Genomic DNA, 18,575 nt, shown 5'->3' with positions numbered 1-18,575 from the left:
GAGTCTCTTTTTCTGTTTTGCATATAGGGTTATCGTTACCATCTTTCTAAATTCCATATATATGTGTTAGTACACTGCAGTGGTCTTTATCTTTCTGGCTTACTTCACTCTGTATAATGGGCTCCAGTTTCATCCATCTCATTAGAACTGATTCAAATTAATTCTTTTTAATGGCTGAGTAATATTCCATGGTGTATATGTACCACAGCTTCCTCATCCATTCATCTGCTGATGGGCATCTAGGTTGCTTCCATGTCCTGGCTATTATAAACAGTGCTGCAATGAACATTGGGGAAGCACATTACATTTATTGCTCACTTTATTTCTATTATTGCATCAGCTTGACCTCAGATCATCAGGCATTAGATCTCAGAGGTTGGGGACCCCTGTGCTGAGGTCTCAGATACATCTAGTCTCTTTTCCCCTTCTTTTCTGTTTTAGCAAACTTCCAGCAACAAAACAGACAACATTTTGTGATGACAAACATGGCAGTTGCCACACAGGCCAGCAGGAACCCGACGACATCCAGAGAGTGGTACTGGAACCAGGTGAGGTCGTGCGCGGCTGGCCGCAAGTGCTTGGCTCCTTTGTGGCGCATGACAAACTCGATCCAGAAGACTGCTCTGTCCAAAGGCTTCATCGGCTGATCATGTTGAATGGCTGATAATCTCATCACATTCTCTTTGTAGCTGAAGGAAAATCAAACAGTGATCATTTATGGAGTGAGCTATAATAGACAAATATGTGAAATTTTCTTGCAGATGGTAACAACGAGTGCAACACAGAGTGGAAGAAAAATAGATAATTTTCTCTGAGGTGATTATTGAGATATTATCTTAAGGGCTAGGATTTCTTAAATGCATAGCATTTCAAGCTACAAAGGAAAGAAAGAAAATGGGAGAGAACAAGATTGTGCATTCTGAAGAATGGAATGAGCTGTCCCAAAGGGAAATAAAAGAAAAGAAATTCGTAATATGTTCGTCCAAAGTTTGAATTATCTCATAAAGAATTGTTGATAGACCTGGTAGATGTATTTCAAAATGTTATAATCCAGATATAGCAGGTAAATCAGTGATGAGGTCTGGAGACATGTCTAGACAGGGCTGATCTTACATTAGTGAAGTGGTGGTTGAAAGTGTGGAAGTAGATTGAGTTTGATTCCTGACTCTTCGTTGGCTGCTTTTTTATTCTTTCTATTCCTCAGGTTAAATAATAACAATAATAATAATAATAATTTTATTAACATTTTAAAGCTTTTTTATTTTTTAAACTTTTAATTTTACTTTGGAGGGTTCAATCATGATAGAATCTGTTTCTCAGTTTTTCATTGTTATATAAAATGGCTAGGGATAGTACCTTATCTAATTATTTTGAGAATATTTTACTGATTCTTAGAGGCATTCCTAGCATGCAGTAGACACTCAGTAGATGTTTACTAGTATTGTTGTTCTGGTTCTTGTTCTAGAAATTCTGGAGAAGGCTCAACATTTCACTCTCAGGCATTGCAGACACACTTGTTTCTACTGTTGAAATGATGGCAGACTAATAGACAAGAAAGAAGAATAAAGAACTATAGTTCATGAACTTTAATCACAAAGTACTGTATCATGGCAATGTGGTAATAACAATGGAAGTAACTTTTCTCCCTTTTCTGTCAAAAACACAGGATGAGAACTGGGTTTTTGAGAAGACTGCAGTAATCCTGGAAATATATTTTTAATATAATAGGGATAGACTACAATAAAGAAGTTACTTAATATGTGTAAAGTAACACTGTTTTACTGAATACAACATGTAGCATATCATGAACATTCAGTATATCTTCATTTTTGACACCAACATTACATTATTAAAAATTCAAAAGACATATAAATATACCAGAGATATGTACATTTACATAAAAACAGCAAATGATAGATTTGTTTCTTTTTTTAAAAAAAAAAGTGCTTCTTATGCTGCTCACTTAGGAAAATAGCTGTGCTAAAATTAAATGTAAATAACACTGCTTATAAAACACAAAATGCATTTTGCTGCCATTACTGACACATTCTCAAAACGTTTTAATTACAAAGTCATTATGATAAAAAAGGGGAAATATATGCATCATATTTGTGATATTAATATAATTGTGTCATTGAAATTCATGTATATCCTGAAGTGATTTGGAAATCAAATATTTCTCTTTTCAGAAAATGTGGCTTTGAAATAGGGATATCCCAACATAACTATCTATTCCGAATAAGACAAAAATGAACACAAGTAAAAGAACTCTGAATATACTTACATTTATAAGCTGTATCTACATAGCTGTAATTGAGTGAATTAGAAAATTCTAATTGTTTGCAATTTATCAATAATGGGATCAAAATATTATTATAGACTAGCAGATATAGAGAACAATCTATTGGTTACCAGATTTGGGGGAGTAGAAACACATGGGTGGGGGAGTAGGAGGCAAAATTATTGGGAATAATATAAGCTCAAGGAGGTGTTGTAAAACACTGGAAATTTAACTGCTATTTGGTAATTACTTTAAATGGAAAATAACCTTTAAAAATTGTGTAGCATTTTTGAAAAAAGGAATATCCCAACACATGGGCTTCCCTGGTGGCTCAGATGTAAAGAATCTGCCTGCATGCAGAGACCTGGTTTGATGATTTGATAGCCGGGTCAGCAAGATCCTCTGGAGAAGGGAATGGCTACCTACTCCCATGTTCTTGCCTGGAAAATTCCACGGACTGAGGAGTCTGGTGGGATACAGTCCATGGGGTCCCAAAGAGTCAAACACAACTGAGAAACCAATACTTCCACTTTTTTACGTCAGCATACTCCTCCCAAGTCAATTATGTTTAGATTTTATAATTCTTCCAAACAAGACAAAATGACCACAGTAAAAAAAAAAAAAAAAAAACAACCCAAGAATATACCCACCTTTATAAATAGTATATACATAGTTGAAACTGGGTAATTAGAAAGTTATAGCTGTTTATCCTTTATCAGAGATGGAGTCAAAATATTAGCATAGAAAACTTGGAAAATATTAAATGTAATTGGAATTTGAAATGGATTATGTCATGGTGGTTTACTGAAAATAAGCCATCTTTAAAGAGTTTAAAACGTTTGAGAAGTTCACATGCCGAAAGAGAGTACAGTGGTTAGATGAGGATCCACAGCATTCATGGTTCCCTATAGTAACTGTTCTCAGTGCTTCTTAATCCTTCTATTACCATTTCAGTGGTTCTTCGCATTCTAATGATTAAGTTTTTCAAAATTTCTCCACTATCTTTAAACCACTGACAAACCTTTTCCATAAAACTATGAAAAAATCTGAATGTGACACTCACAACTCGTTATTATTGTCTGTTTTCAAAAGCATTGAGCATATCTTACACCTCACTGTGCTTATGTGAAGACACATGGCTGAGTCCCTGGTCTTCAGATGAGAACTTCTCTAGGATTAGCTAGTATATATATATATATATATATATATATATATATATATATATATATAGCTAATATATGTATATATATATACACACACACACACACACATATATATATATGTACTCACGAAGGGTTATTAATGACTTCCTTCAATGCGTTGAGCAAATCTCTTGATGACATTGTTTCCAAGTCCAACCTGACAGCTGTTCCCTTGGCTTTCATTCGAGCGATGTTATCAGGTTGATCAGCAAACAAAGGAGTGCCCACCATAGGGATCCCGTGATAGATGGCCTCATAAACGCCATTGCTTCCACCATGAGTTATGAAGGCTTTGGTTTTTGGATGGCCTAGGATTGAGTGATTTTCAGTAAAAATATTAATTATAACTCAGAATAAAATGAGAAATGGGTATTATGAGGCACTGGAAGAAGCAGTATCTTTTAAGATAACAGATTATTACGCATATGAAAGTGCTTTTAACTTGCTTTCAGAACTCAGAGAAGAAAGGGCTATGTCTGCTGAAGGGGTAAATGAAGACTTTGTGAAAGAGGCACTGAGTCACTTGAACATTACAAATGAATCCAGGATTGGCAGGTGAAAAACTTGAAGAGCATTCTGGGTAAAAGAAACCCATGTGCAAAAAAAGAGGATGGCATGAGGGAATTTATTCTCCTAAAGATATAGTGAAGTCATTTAGTTTGATAGGAATGGTGTCAGGGGAAAAGAAGGATAATGTTAGTGGCACTGGAACCAGAGGAAGGAAAAGCTAAATTTTATCTTGAAGAGTTATTGCTTCACAGAAATGATTGTGAATTATTTCTTACAGAAAATTGAGAGTCACTGGTAATGGCAGGAGAGTTCTTATTTTTAGTAGCTTTTAACATACCTCTACAGATGGAAAAGATAAGTATAAGGAAAGAATTCAGAGAGAGAACAACAATCCAGGAAGTTGCTGAAAAGTTCACTGTGAGAAGCAATTACAGCTAAAGTAAAGATTCTGGCTGTAAGGAATGTGACTACATAGAATAAAATGACAACTTTTATATATTCTCCTTTATTCCCATAGCAAAGAAAATTATAATAAAGTAAGTAAAGTTTTCTTTTTCAGTGTTTGAATAATTGCTTTGTAAGTGTGTTTCCTGTTGAAGTATTCTCACTCTGCACTGCTGTTACTCATGTTTTCATTATTTGTTCTGACAAATCTCACCAAGAAGGTCATTCTGGGGAAGCCATTTATACAACCGGGTGTTGGGTCCTAAGGTATCTGGTTTTTTGCCATCATATCTCCATAGAACCTGTTAAAGGTAAAGGAAATACCTTATTCTAAGAGTTGAACATCAAAGTTGTACTAATAATTTCTAAATTGACTCAAATACATAGAATTACATGTCCTCCACATGACATGTAAGGATATGAAGACATATTAAGTAATGGTAACTATTAATACAAAGACATAAATAGGAATACTTATGTTTGATGTGTTAATTATGTACACATGATGGCACAGACAAGTGAGATTTTCAATGACCAACTCAAATATTTAAAAAGCTGTTTTGTTGTTGCTTTTCAGTCACTAAGTTGTGTCCAACTCTTTGCACTGCATGGACTGCAGCATGCTAGGCTTCCCTGTCTTTCACTATCTCCCAGAATTTTCTCATATTCATATCCATTGATTCGGTGTTGCTATCTAACCAACTCATCCTCTGTCACTCCCTTCTCCTCCTGCCCTTAATCTTTCTCAGCATCAGGATCTTTTTCAATGAGTCATCTCTTTGCATCAGGTGGCCAAGGTATTGGAGCTTCAGCATCAGCATCAGTCCTTCCAATGAATGTTCAAGGTTAATTTCCATTGGTTTGACTGGTTTGATCCTACAGTCCATGGGACTCTCAAGAGTCTTCTCCAGCACCACAATTCAAAAGCATCAATTCTTTGGCACTCAGCCTTCTTTATGGCCCAACTCTCACATACATACTTGACTACTGAAAAACCATAGCTTTGACTATATGAACTTTCCTTGGCAAAGTGATGTCTTTGCTTTTTAATATGCTAAGTTTGTCATAACTTTTCTTCCATGGATAGCTGGTTTTATTTCTAATACAATAAGTCAGTGGCAGATTACACATAACCTACATATTTATTTGATTTCTTTATATGGAGCACTCATTTTCAGATTCAATAGTCACTGATTTATTTATTTTTGACTATTATAAAAGAGTTTAATTATATCAAGTTGTTAAGGTGGAAAGTTATTTTATTAGAATTTTACATGTTTTGATTACAAAGAGGAAAATGTATGCAATCAATCTCTTAAGATTAATATTTTGGCTTATTTATAATTTAGTACCCCCTTCATAGATCACATCATTGTCATGGTAAAGGGGTTTGTGTAACTCAATGAAGCTATGAGCTATGCTATGCAGGGCAACCCAAGGGCAAATGGGTCATAGTGGAGTGTGCTGACAAGTGTGGTCCACTGGAGGAGAGAATGGCCAACCACTCCAGTATTTTTGCCATGAGAATGGTATGAATAATATGAAAAGGCAAAAATATATGACATTGGAAGATGAGTTCTCCAGGTCAGAATGTGTCCAATATGCTGCTGAGGAAGAGTGGAGGGCAATTACTAAGAGTTCCAGAAAGAATGAAGTGACTGGGCCAGTGAAGAAATGATGCTCAGTTGTAGACGTGTCTGGTGGTGAAAGTCTGATGCTGTAAAGAACATAGGATCCTGGAAGGTTAGACCAATGAAATCAAGGTAATTGGACATGGTCAAGCAGGAGATGGCAAGAATGAACATCAATATCTCAGGAATCCATGAACTAAAATGGACAAGTTCAGTGAATTTAATTCAGATGACCATTATATCTACTACTGTGGTTAAGAATCCCTTAGAAGAAATGGAGTAGCCGTCACAGTCAACAAAAAGATCAGAAATGCAGAGCTTGGGCGCAATCTCAAAAACAACAGAATGATCTTGTTTCATTTCCAAGGCAAACCATTAACATCACAGCAATCCAGGTCTATGCCACAGCCACTAAGGCTGAAGAAGCTGAAGTTGATTGATTCAGCAGGACCTACAAGACCTTCTAGAATTAACACTAAAAAAAGAAGAAGAAGAAGAAGAAAAAGAAGAAGGAGGAAGAGGAGGAGAAGAAGAAGAAAAAGTCTTTTCATCATAGGGATTGGAATGTAAAAGAAGTCAAGAGATATCTAGGATAACAGGCAAGTTTGGCCTTGTAGTAGTAAAAGGAGCAGGCAAAGGCTAACAGACTTTAGTCAAGAGAACACACTGGTTATAGTAAACATCAATTTCCAACAACTGATGACTCTATACATGGACATCGCCAGATGCTCAATATCGAAGTCAGATTGATTATATTCTTTACAGCTGAAAATGGAGACGCTCTATGCAGTCAGCAAAAGAAGACCTGGAGTTGACTGTGGTTTAGATCATGAGCACCTTAGTGCATAATTCAGATTTGAATTGAAGAAAGACTTAAATTGAAAGTGGGGAAAACTGCTAGGCCATTCAGGTATGACAGAAATCAAATCCCATAAAATTACACAGTGGAGGTGATGAATAGATTCAAGGGATTATATCTGATATACAGAGTGCCTGTGGAATGAAGAACTGTGGATAAAGGCGTGTAACATTGTACAGGAGGCAGTGATCAAAACAATCCCAAAGAAAAGGACATGCTAGATGGCAAAGTGGTTATCTGAGGAGGCTTTATAAATAGTTGAGAAAAGAAGGGAAGTGAAAGCCAAGGGAGAAAGGGAAAGAAAGATATACTCAACTGAATGCAGAATTCCAGAGATTAAATACGGGAGATAAGAAGGACTTCTTAAATGAACAATGCAAAGAAATAGAGAAATCAATGGGATATGAAAGACGAGAGATCTCTTCAAGTAAGTTAGAGGTACCAAGGGATCATTTCATGCAAAGATGGGCACAATAAAGGACAGCAATTGTATGAACTTAACAGAAGAAGAAGATATTAAGAAGAGGTGGCAAGAATACACAGAAGATCTATACAAAAGAGGTCTTAGTAACATGGATAACCGTGATGGTGTGGTCACTCACCTAGAGCCAGACATCTTGGAATGTGAAGAAAATGGGGCCTTAGGAAGTATTACTATAAAGAAAGCTAGTGGAATTTCAGATGAGGTATTTCAAATCCTAAAAGATGGTACTGTGAATGTGCTGCACTCAATATGCCAGCAAAGTTGGAAAACACAGCAGTGGCCACAGGACTGGATAAGGCAAGTTTCATTCCAAACCCAAAGAAGGGTAATGCCAAAGAATGTTCAAACTACTCTAAAATTATGTTCCTTTCACATGCTAGCAAGGTAAGACTCAAAAATCATTTAGCTAGGCCTGGAGCAGTACATTAACCAAGAACTTCAGATGTACAATCTGGGTTTAGAATAGGCAGAGGAACCAGAAATCAAATTGCCATCATTCATTAGATCATAGATAAAGCAGGAGAATTCCAGAAAAACATCTATTTTTGCTTCATTGACTACACTAAACCTTTGACTGTGTGGATCACAACAAACTGTGGAAAATTCTTAAAGAGTTGGGAATACCAGACCACCTGACCTGCCTCCTGAGAAACCTGTATGCAGGTCAAGAAGCAACAGTTAGAACCAGACATGAAACACCAGACTGGTTCAAAATAGGGAAAGAAGTACAAAAAAGCTGTATATTGTCACTCTCTTTATTTAACTTATATATGCACAGTACATCATGTAAAATACTGGGCTGGGTGACTCACAAGCTGGAATCAGGATTGCTGGAAGAAATATTAACTACCTCAGATATGCAGATGATACCAATCTAATGGCAGAAATTGAAGAGGAACTAAGAGACTCTTGATGTGGGTGAAAGAGGAGAGTGAAAAAGCTGTCTTAAAACTCAACATTCAAAACAATAAGTCCATGGCATCTGGTCCCATCACTTCATGGCAAATATATGGGGAAAATGTGGAAGCTGTGACATATTTTATCTTCTTGGGCTCCAAAATCATTGTGGATAGTGACTGCAGCCATGAAATGAAAAGACACTTTGTTCTTGGAAGAAAAGCTAAGACAAATCTCAACAGAGTATTAAAAGCAGAGACATCACTCTGCCAAAAAAGGTCCATATAATCAAAGCTATTTTTTTTCCAGTAATCATGTATAGATATGAGAGTTGGACAGTAAAGAAGGGTAGGGAAGGTAAGATAAGGTGAAGTCACTCAGTCGTGTCCGACTCTTTGCGACTCCACGGACTGTAGCTTACCAGCCTCCTGTATCCATGGGAGTTTCCAGGCAAGAGTACTGGAGTGGGTTGCCATTTCCTTCTCCAGAGGATCTTTCTGACCCAGGGATAGAACCCAGGTCTCCCACATTGTAGGCATACGCTTTACCACTTTAAGCACTGAAGAATTGATGCCTTTGAATTGTGGTGCTGGAGAAGATTCTTGAGAATCCCTTGGACTACAAGGACATCAAACCAGACAATCTTTAATGAAATCCAATCTTGAATATTCATTGGAAGTACTGATGCTGAAGCTCCAATACTCTGGCCAGCTGATAACTCATTGGAAGAGACCCTGATCTGGGAAAGGTTGAAGGCAAAAGGAGAAGGGCTGGCAGAGGATGACATGGTTAGATAGCCTCACTAAATCAATGGACATGAATCTGAGCAAACCCTGGGCAATAATGAAGGACAGGGAGCCTCGCATGCTGCAGTCCATGGGATTGCAATGATTCAGATAACTTAATGACTGAACAACAACAGCAAATTTTTTTAATAATAAGTTAGTTAGTGCTGTCAAGAAGTATGTTCTTTTAAATTACAAATTATTAAGCACTACTTCCAAAAACAATGCACAGTGGAATTGTTTGACTTGAATCAATATCACACGACTACATTTATTGTTAAAATTTAACTCCCGAGAGCATCTGTATGTTTGTTGTGTCCTCAGGAGTCCTTCAAGGAAAAGGAACAAGTGACAAAGCAGAATTTACTGGTTAATCTTCCTGCCCATGCTACCATTGTCTTAATAACACCAAAATTCACACTGTGCCTCTTAAACATCATTCTTTTTGATTACTATGTTGAATAATTAAACTTATTATGGATCAAAGGCACTCCCTGTACTGCAGTAGCACCTGCCATGTATATTTTGGTTTATATATACATATACATATATATATGTATAGATATGAGATAAATTGCTGCTATCATATTATTTACCTTTCTGATAGTAAATGTCTAAAATCAGATCTTTACAGAGTTTAATGGACTCATTAAGTAGTTGTCCATGATTAAATTATTGTATCTACCTTTTGTGGAATTTGAGCGAGGGCTGATGCAATCACCTTGGCTCTGTCTTCTGACATGTTACTGACCATTGACCCCAAAGAAAACACCACGATACCATTTTCTCCAGAGCTCTGCACAAACTCTTCCATTTCCTGTGGAAAAAGAATTTGCCCCATCACAAAAGAGCAGCAGCATAGCACACATTATTGAAGGAATTGCTACAAGCAACTAAAAGAGAAAATCAGAAATTGTCTCAAGATACTAGAGTAGTGATTTCTTACAAATATATTGTAGTAAGATACACATGGCATAAAATTTGCTTTCTTAATTGTTCCTAAGTGTATATCATATTAGTGTTAAGTATACTCACATTGTGCAACCAATCTCCAGAACATTTTCATCTAGACAAAACTGGAAGTCTATGATCATTAAGAAACTCTACTTTCCTCTTTCTCTAGCCTTTGGCAAGTTTCATTCTACCCTGTTTCACAAGTGAGATTAGTCTGGATACTTCTTATAAGTTGAATTGTACAGTATTTGTCTTTTTCTGACTAGTTATTTTCCATTAATGTAAGGTTCATTGATGTTGTGACACATGTCAGAACTTCGTTTTAAAGGTGAGTAATATTCCATTGTTTGTATATATGACATTTTGTTTATTGCTTCCTCTGTTGATGGACATTTGGGTTGCTTCAACCTCTTGGCTCCTTTGAATAGATTTTTATGCATATGTTGTACAGATATCTCATTGAGATCCCAATTTCAATTATTTTGGATATAAACCCAGACAAGTAATTGCTGAGCTCTATGCATAGACAGGTTTTATATTAGAAAGTGCACATTATTCTTATGACATACTATACAGTTATCTAATAGAGTGATTTCCTTCCCTCACCCACCCCACTCCCCCAATTCTCTTGAACATGTTAACTTCACCTCTTGGACTTTGGTCAGTTGTGCTAATAAATATTCAGCACTAAGAAATCATTAAAACTTTTTTTTCAGGAACTTCATATTATTTTTTATAATGTTCCTTTTTGTTTTTTAAAAAAGCATTTTTCGTCCTTGAGATCCTGGGAAAGGAATGGGTGATATGAGGTCAATTTCTTCCATTATATATATTTGTGCAAATGTGTTTCTGTATAAGCAGGAAATAAGATAGAGCCAGTACTCAGTAGCGACAAGAAGATACTCTTAAACTATACTATCCTCAGAATCTTCATTAATCATGATGTTAATTACTAACAGATTCTTGGAAGGAAGTTACTTGCAGGATTCAACTCCCTTTGGTTCTTTGTTATTATAGTTCTACTAAATCATTTATTTATTCCAGACAGGCTTTTTGAGAATTATTTTAGGTTATTCATTAATATTTCATTTCCTGACTATGAGCACTAAGAAAAAAAATGATCCTAATCACTTTATGTCATTCATTCAGCTCTGTAATCCTATCCTTCACCTTAAACTTTGTCATGATTTCCAAACTCTCCATCTAAATTACTAACTACTGACTTGAGGAGTCAATTATTATAGCTTGGATGTTCTATGAAATAGTTCTATGAGTTCTGTTTATAATCCAAAGTTACTCTTATATAGTTACTGATTTGAGTGACCACACTGATGTGTTTCTTTACATATGATACCTTTGTCTTGAACTTGTATAATGAATGTCACAGATGGATGTGCTATGTCTAACTGCAGTGAAGGACCTTCAGCATGACTTCAGTGAGTCCCCCTGGGGCACATGCTCCACAGAGGAAGAGGTGTCCAGGGCTTTCTGCAGCACAGGTCTGGTCAGCTTTTGAGAAATTCACTTCTACCTAAATAAAGCTCCTGGTGAATCCGTATTTGCCTGGAATTGTTTCTGAATTATTTTGCTTTGTGGTCCTTGAGCCTTTCTGATTAAAAAGAAGTTACTTTCTATACTAGAATAATTCCAAATTTCAAATGGCAATCTGCCCCAATATTCCTGCCTGGGAAATCCCATCGACAGAGGAGACTGGCTGGCTATAGTTCACAGGGTCGCAAAGAGTCAGACATGACTGGGCATGTATGCATATTCACTACTCTGTACCTTAGATCTCTAGTACTTATTTACTAAAAAATGCAAATTTGTATCCTTAAACAACATTTCTCCTGTTCTTCCACCTCTCAGCCCTGGCAACCACCATATTACTCCCTGTCATTACAAGTTCAGCATTTTTAGATTTCATTTACAAGTGACATCTTACAGTATTTGTCCTTCTGTGTCTTGTCAAAAAGATAAACAAAATTGAAAACCTTTAGTTGGGCTAATCAAGAAAAAAAGTGAGTCAAATAAATAAGATTAGAAATGAAATGGAGACATTACAACTGATACTGAAAAAATACATAGGATTCTGAGACTATGAGGAATAATTATAAGCTAAGAAATTATTAATACATATATGAGAAGAGTGGAGAACTTCTTAGAAACAAAACCTACCAAGACCGAATCAGGAAGAAGTAGAAAATCTGAACACTCCTAATAAGTAAAGAAATTGAACTGGTAATCAATAACCTATCAACACACAAAAGCCCAGGACCTAAAAAAAAAAAAAAAAGCCCAGGACCTGATGGCTTCACTGACATATCTATGAAATATTATAGAAAAATTAATGCCAGTTCTTCAAAGAAATCTTTAAAAATTAAGGAGGAAGGTAGGAACATTTCCAAACTCATCCTACAAGGTCATCATCTTGATCATTATACCAAATGGATAAGGACATTACAAGAAGATAAAACCAAAGTCAATATCCAGATTGAGTATTGATGCAAAAATTCTCAACAAAATATCAACAAGCCAAATTCAAGAACACATTAAAAGAATTATATACTAAGACCAAGTGAGATTTATCTCTGGGTTGCAAGGATAAATAGAATGAACTGTAAAATAGCTTGATTATCTCAATAGATGTCCAAAAAACATTTGACAGGTATGACATTCTTTCATGATGAAACCCTCAACATATAGGGTATAGAAGGAAAATACCTCAGTGTAATAAAGAACATATATGACAAACCCAAAGCTAATGTTATACTCAACAGTGAACACTTGAAAGCTTTTTCTCTAATCAGAAACAAAATAAGGATGCCTACTCCCACACTGATTCAATATAGTAGTAGAAGTTCTTGCTAGAACAACTAGGTGAGACAAAGAAATAAAAGACATCCTAAATAGAAAGGAAGAAGTAAGATTTTTATTTTTTACAGAAGACATGATTTTTTTTTGTACAGAAAATCTCACAGATTCAAGAAAACAACAACAACAAAAAAAACCTGAACTAATTAACAAATTCAGTAAATTTGCAAGATATAAAATCACTATATAGAATTCAACTTCATTACTGTGTACTATTAATGAAACATCTGAAAAAAAAAAACTATCCAATTTACAATAGCATCAAAAGCAAGAAAATAACTAGAAATAAATTTAATCAGTGAAGTGAAAGATCAGTACAGTGATAACTATAAGAAATTGCAAGAAATAGAAGAAAACACAAATAAATGGAAAGTCATCTTGTGACATGGACCAGAAGACTAATACTGTTAAAATGTTGACATTAGCAAAAGCCAAAAGAATCACACCTTGAAATTTCATATTTACCACAAAGTTTCAATATTTCAAATAACAGTGTACTTGCCCCAAAATAGACACATAGACCATGGAACAGCATACAGGGTTCAACTAAATTCAACAAGGAAGCAAGGGAGACAAGAATAACCATTGTGGAAATATTAGTCACTTCTTTCTTTTCTGAGAAAACTGGATAGACATATGAAAAAAAAAAACAAAAACAAAATGAGACCTCCAACTTATACCATCACCAAAACAACTCAAAATGAATCAATGACTTAAACATAAGACCAGATACCATAACATCCCTAAAAGAAAATATAAGGATGAAACTCCATGGCACTGATCTTGAAAATGATGTTATCTATATGATACCAAGACCACAACAAAAGAAAAAAAATCACAAGTGGGACTACATCAAGCTTAAAAGCTTCTGCACAGCCAAAGAAATAATCTACAAGATGAAAATGCGATCTACAAAATGGAAGAAAAATTTTGTAACCACATACTGAATGAGGGGTTAAGATCCAGAATATAGACACAACTCATACAACAAAATTCAATGAAAGAATGGGCAGATGAACAAAATAGACACTGTAGAAAGAAGATTTCCAAATGATCACCAGGTATAGGAGAAGATACTCAACATCAGTAATCATCAGGGAAATGTATTTCAAAATCACAATCAGATATTATCAGATATTACCTCACCCCTATTAGAAAGTCTATAACCAAGAAGAAAAAATTGTTGTGAGAATGTGGAGAAAAGTGAATGCTTGTACACTCTCAGTGGGAATGTAAATTGGTTTAGCCCTTATGGAACATAAATTGAAGGATCTTAAAACAATTAAAGATACATCTATTCTATGATCCAGCAATTCTACTTCCAGGTATATAGTCAAGGGAAATAAAAACAGGACAGTGAAGAGGTATATGTGCTCCCATGTTGACTGCAACATTATTCACAATTAGCTAGGGAAAAAACTTAAGTGCCCACCTATGGATGAATTATTTAAAGATGTTTCATAGATACACACAGACATAAACACACACACAGAGACACAAATGCTCAGAATGGAATGTTATTCACCCACGAGAAAGAAGGAAATCCTGCCATTTTCGACAACATGGGTGGACCTTGAAGACATTATGCTAAAATTTGTGTTTTCATTTTAAACTTTACTCTATTCCTATAATCAAATATACACTATGATATACATCCTGAAAATTGTAACTCTAGTTTATGCTTTTTTAACCTTCAAGCAAACTGTGATAATATTATATTTGGTATTTTCAAAGTAAATATTTTATTATATCTGATTTAGTATAATTTAGCATTGTTTGGCCTTTCCTAGTGGCTCAGATGGTCAAGAATCTGCCTGGAGTGCAGGAAACCAGGATTTGATCCCTTGGTCGGGAAGATCTCCTGGAAAAGGGAATGGCTACCCACTCCAGTATTCTTCCCTGGAGAATCCCTTGGACAGAGGAGCCTGGAGGACTGCAGTCCATAGTGTCACAAAAAGTCAGACATGACTGAAGTGACTTAGCAGCAGCAGCATTTAATGTAAACTTTTTTAATGTTAGGAATTTTTAAGGTTTTGGTGATCAGATGAAGAAGATGAAATACTAAAGTATTTTTGTAAGTTTTAAGGCTTTTCACCAGTGCACTAGCTAAAATAAATGCCTTTTTCCAACAATATAAATGTATATGAATGTATATATAAATATATGTTTTTAACCCAACCCAGAGATTTATTTAAATTTATTTAAAGTAAATCATCCTGATTCATGTCAATATATGGAAAAACCCACCACAGTAATGTAAAGTAATTATCCTCCAATTAAAATAAATTAATTAATTTAAAATAAAGAAAAAAATGAGTTAATGTGATATCTCTGGGAACACCGTACTCTAGTTTTCACTCATTGTATGTATCTAGGAACAATCTGTTAAATGGTCTCTTCCTACTGTTAACCATTTACAATCCAACCCAGTGACTACATCTTGCTTTTTATTTTTACATTATATATGACTATCTCTTGCTCAGTGCTTTTGTCATAGCTCAGTCAGTAAAGAATCTGCCTGCAATGCAGGAGACCCGGGCTCGATTCTTGGGTTGGGAAGATCCTCTGGAGAAGGAAATGGCAACCTGCTCCAGTATTCACACTTGGAGAATCCCATGGAGATTGGAACCTGGCAGCCTACAGTCCATGGGATGGCAAAAGTCGGACACGACTTAGAGACTAAACCACCACCACCATCTCTTTCTTTCTTAATCCTTTCAATATTCTTCCCCATGCCCCTACTAGATGTCTCAACTCTTTATAATTATCTGTTTCCAACTTACCTCATCAGCATCATCTTCTTCTTTATTCAGCCTTTTCTTCTCTAGACTAAACTTGGACTTTTTGCCAACTGTCATTACTACTGCACCTACCTTTCTTTTATATCTTCTTCCAACTGTGCTATAAGGGAAGCCCGTATCTTCTTTCAACCCTGCCCTATTCCTTCTGTTTATTCCTGAGCATCCTTCAGATATCATAATTGTCTATGAATCAGAGATAATTTCTATGATTCATGCTGAATATTTCTTTAACACTCTGGTCTTTCCATATTGTAACATTTTTTACAATTTGATTGTGTTCTGTCAGTACAGGTGGACTGTCAGGTGGTAGAAACTGTGCCTACACCATTATTCTATGTTCATACTCACTTCTGGAATATGCTATATACAAAATTATCCTATAATAATTATAATACAATTATAATGAATCATATTATAGTGAGATGAGATGGTTGGATGGCATCACCAGATGATAATATAACTATTATTTTATTTATATAAAATGCATATTTTTATGTAAAAGTATAATATAACTAGTGTCCTTTAATGAATGATGCTTCTCTATGTGTTGAATAATGAAGTTGTATTTAATTGATGTATTGTTAAAGTGTCCCATGAACTCTAGTTTATTCTGTAATGATAATGAAATTCAGATAGTTGTGTTGATATAGAAATACATCACTTTCTAAGTGGAAGGTCACTTTATCCAGGTTCCCACATCTGACTACCTATAATCAAACATTCCAAAGAAAGAATACAGAATGATTCCTATTGAAAACACAACATTCACAAAGAACACCAAGGAGGAGTAGGTGACCTTAGGCAGGGGCTTGGCAGGCTTGCAGTGGAGGCCTCCAACAAATTCAACATTTGGGAGTCGTGGACGAGGAAATGAAAAATCCCAGTAGGTTCGAATGAGCCACAGTTCAGCTTTCCCCATTGTCTCTGATAAGGTAGTAGGTCTTCCTGAAAGTAAAAAGAAAACCAACAAATGTTTGATCAAATGAGACTATTGTCATGTGTGTACATTAGATAATGTTTGTAAAACAACTTGGGATGTTGTGGCCAAAGATGTTTTAATGTGTCTGTTGTTTGATAAATATATACCATAGCATAGTCTAGGATAATAAAGTAGATCTGGAATACATCTGTTTTTACACAAGTAGAAACAATTTCTAAAAGCTAAGTGGATATTTGTACTCCAAATATGTGTATAACTCTCAATGTACATGTCTTCATTTATTGAGACAGTTTATGAGGTTCCTAAAGACTTTAAATTAAAAGAGGAATTTTGTAAGTTGGATAGTCACTTGCAGAAGTCCTAGATACTTCAATTTGTGGTAAATGACTTCCTGGTATCCGATCCTAGTAATGCACTTTACCCTACCCTATAATTTAAGTGTTTTCATAATATTTGTTAGATTGAGGGTCATTTTATATTTTTATTTCACTTTTTCACTTATTTGAGATAAAATTTTGTGAATTTATATTTATACAAACTCAACTTCCAAGGCACTAGGAAAAATAGGACTTAATGAAACCAACTAAAAACATGACTTACCTAGTTGTTTGTGGCTAAGTGGTAACTGACTCTTTCCAACCCCATGGACTATAGCCCAAAAGGCTTCTCTGTCCATGTGATTTCCCAGGCAAAAACACTGGAATGGGATGCCATTTCCTTTTCCAAGGGATCTTCCTGACCAAAGGATCAAACCTGTGTCTCCTGCATTGGCAGGTAGATTCTTTACCACTGAGCTATCAGGAAGCCCAACTTACCTAGTGCTTCACTGTAAAACTGATTCCACTTCTTCTCATTGTGTATCTGGAAGAAAAAGTCAAAATAAAGTGTATATAACATATTTTTGATCCTCTCCATGAATGTCATGTGATCACTTAATTCTGAAAGCATAACAGGTACATAAGATGGTGGGAATGGAAGTCTTCCACTATTCTTTTCAATTATATGGCCAGGTGAGGTGTGAATGACTGTACACGAATGGTATTTTAAGTAATTCAGCCAGCAGTTCACCACAGGGTCCAACGGCATCTGCAATAAGGATATCAAACCTTGATTCCTCTAGTTTTGTCATAAGTTTCTTGTTGTAAACAGCGTCTTTACACATAGTTATAGAAGTATCAAAAAATTCCCAAAATGAAGTTTTCACTGCTGAAAGATAGGTCCAAAAGGAATCTTTCGCCACATACATCAATTTCTCAAGAAGAAGTTCTATAAAATTCTCATAATCACTTTTTGTTAAAGATACAGGAAAAGTCTCAAATTTCATGGTTGATGGTTTGCTGGAATTAGTAATAGTGGAAGCTGAAGATATCAGAACAGTCACTTCATGACCCCTCGTGACAAGTTCATCCAGAATTGTCTTTATATTCAGCCAGTGACTAAATTCCACCGGCCACACCAGCACCTTTCCACAACTCCCAGCGCTAAAGTAGCAAGTCAGCTGTAGCAGCAGCAGAAGCGAGAGCCTTTTCATAGACATCTTGCTCATATCTAGTACTTTTTAAATAATTACTGTAAACTTTGCTATTGCTCAGGCTTATATCCAGAAGAAATCAACCAGAAGTTAAATTATAACTCCTATTCCTTAGAAAAATAGATTACATGAATAGTCAGCAGATGTGGAAATCCAATGAAAAGACAAAGTGCAGAACACTTCGAGATGATACAGTGTGTTTAGTATTGATTTGTCAGTGCTGTCACCCATCTTGTACACACACATCAATTATATTTTGTGAGAAAGAAGACTAGTGTAAAACAATAGCAAGTGAGAGACTCTTGTGTCTGCAGTCGCTGTGACCCAGAATTAGAGATACGGTGACATCAACAAGATGGAGGGTTATGAGGTCACAACAATTGTG

General features: G+C 35.5%; 1 pseudogene; it reads right to left on the bottom strand.

Annotated features, from left to right (window-relative positions):
- Positions 1 to 294: 294 nt before the first annotated feature.
- Positions 295 to 18,229, bottom strand: LOC110123246 (UDP-glucuronosyltransferase 2B4-like; annotated as a pseudogene).
- Between the last annotated feature and the right edge of the window lie 346 nt (positions 18,230 to 18,575).

Source organism: Odocoileus virginianus, chromosome 29 (genome assembly GCF_023699985.2).
Source record: "Odocoileus virginianus isolate 20LAN1187 ecotype Illinois chromosome 29, Ovbor_1.2, whole genome shotgun sequence".
Lineage (NCBI taxonomy): Eukaryota > Metazoa > Chordata > Mammalia > Artiodactyla > Cervidae > Odocoileus > Odocoileus virginianus.
Note: the sequence above shows the minus strand (reverse complement) of the source record. Positions and strands in the feature narration are given on the sequence as shown.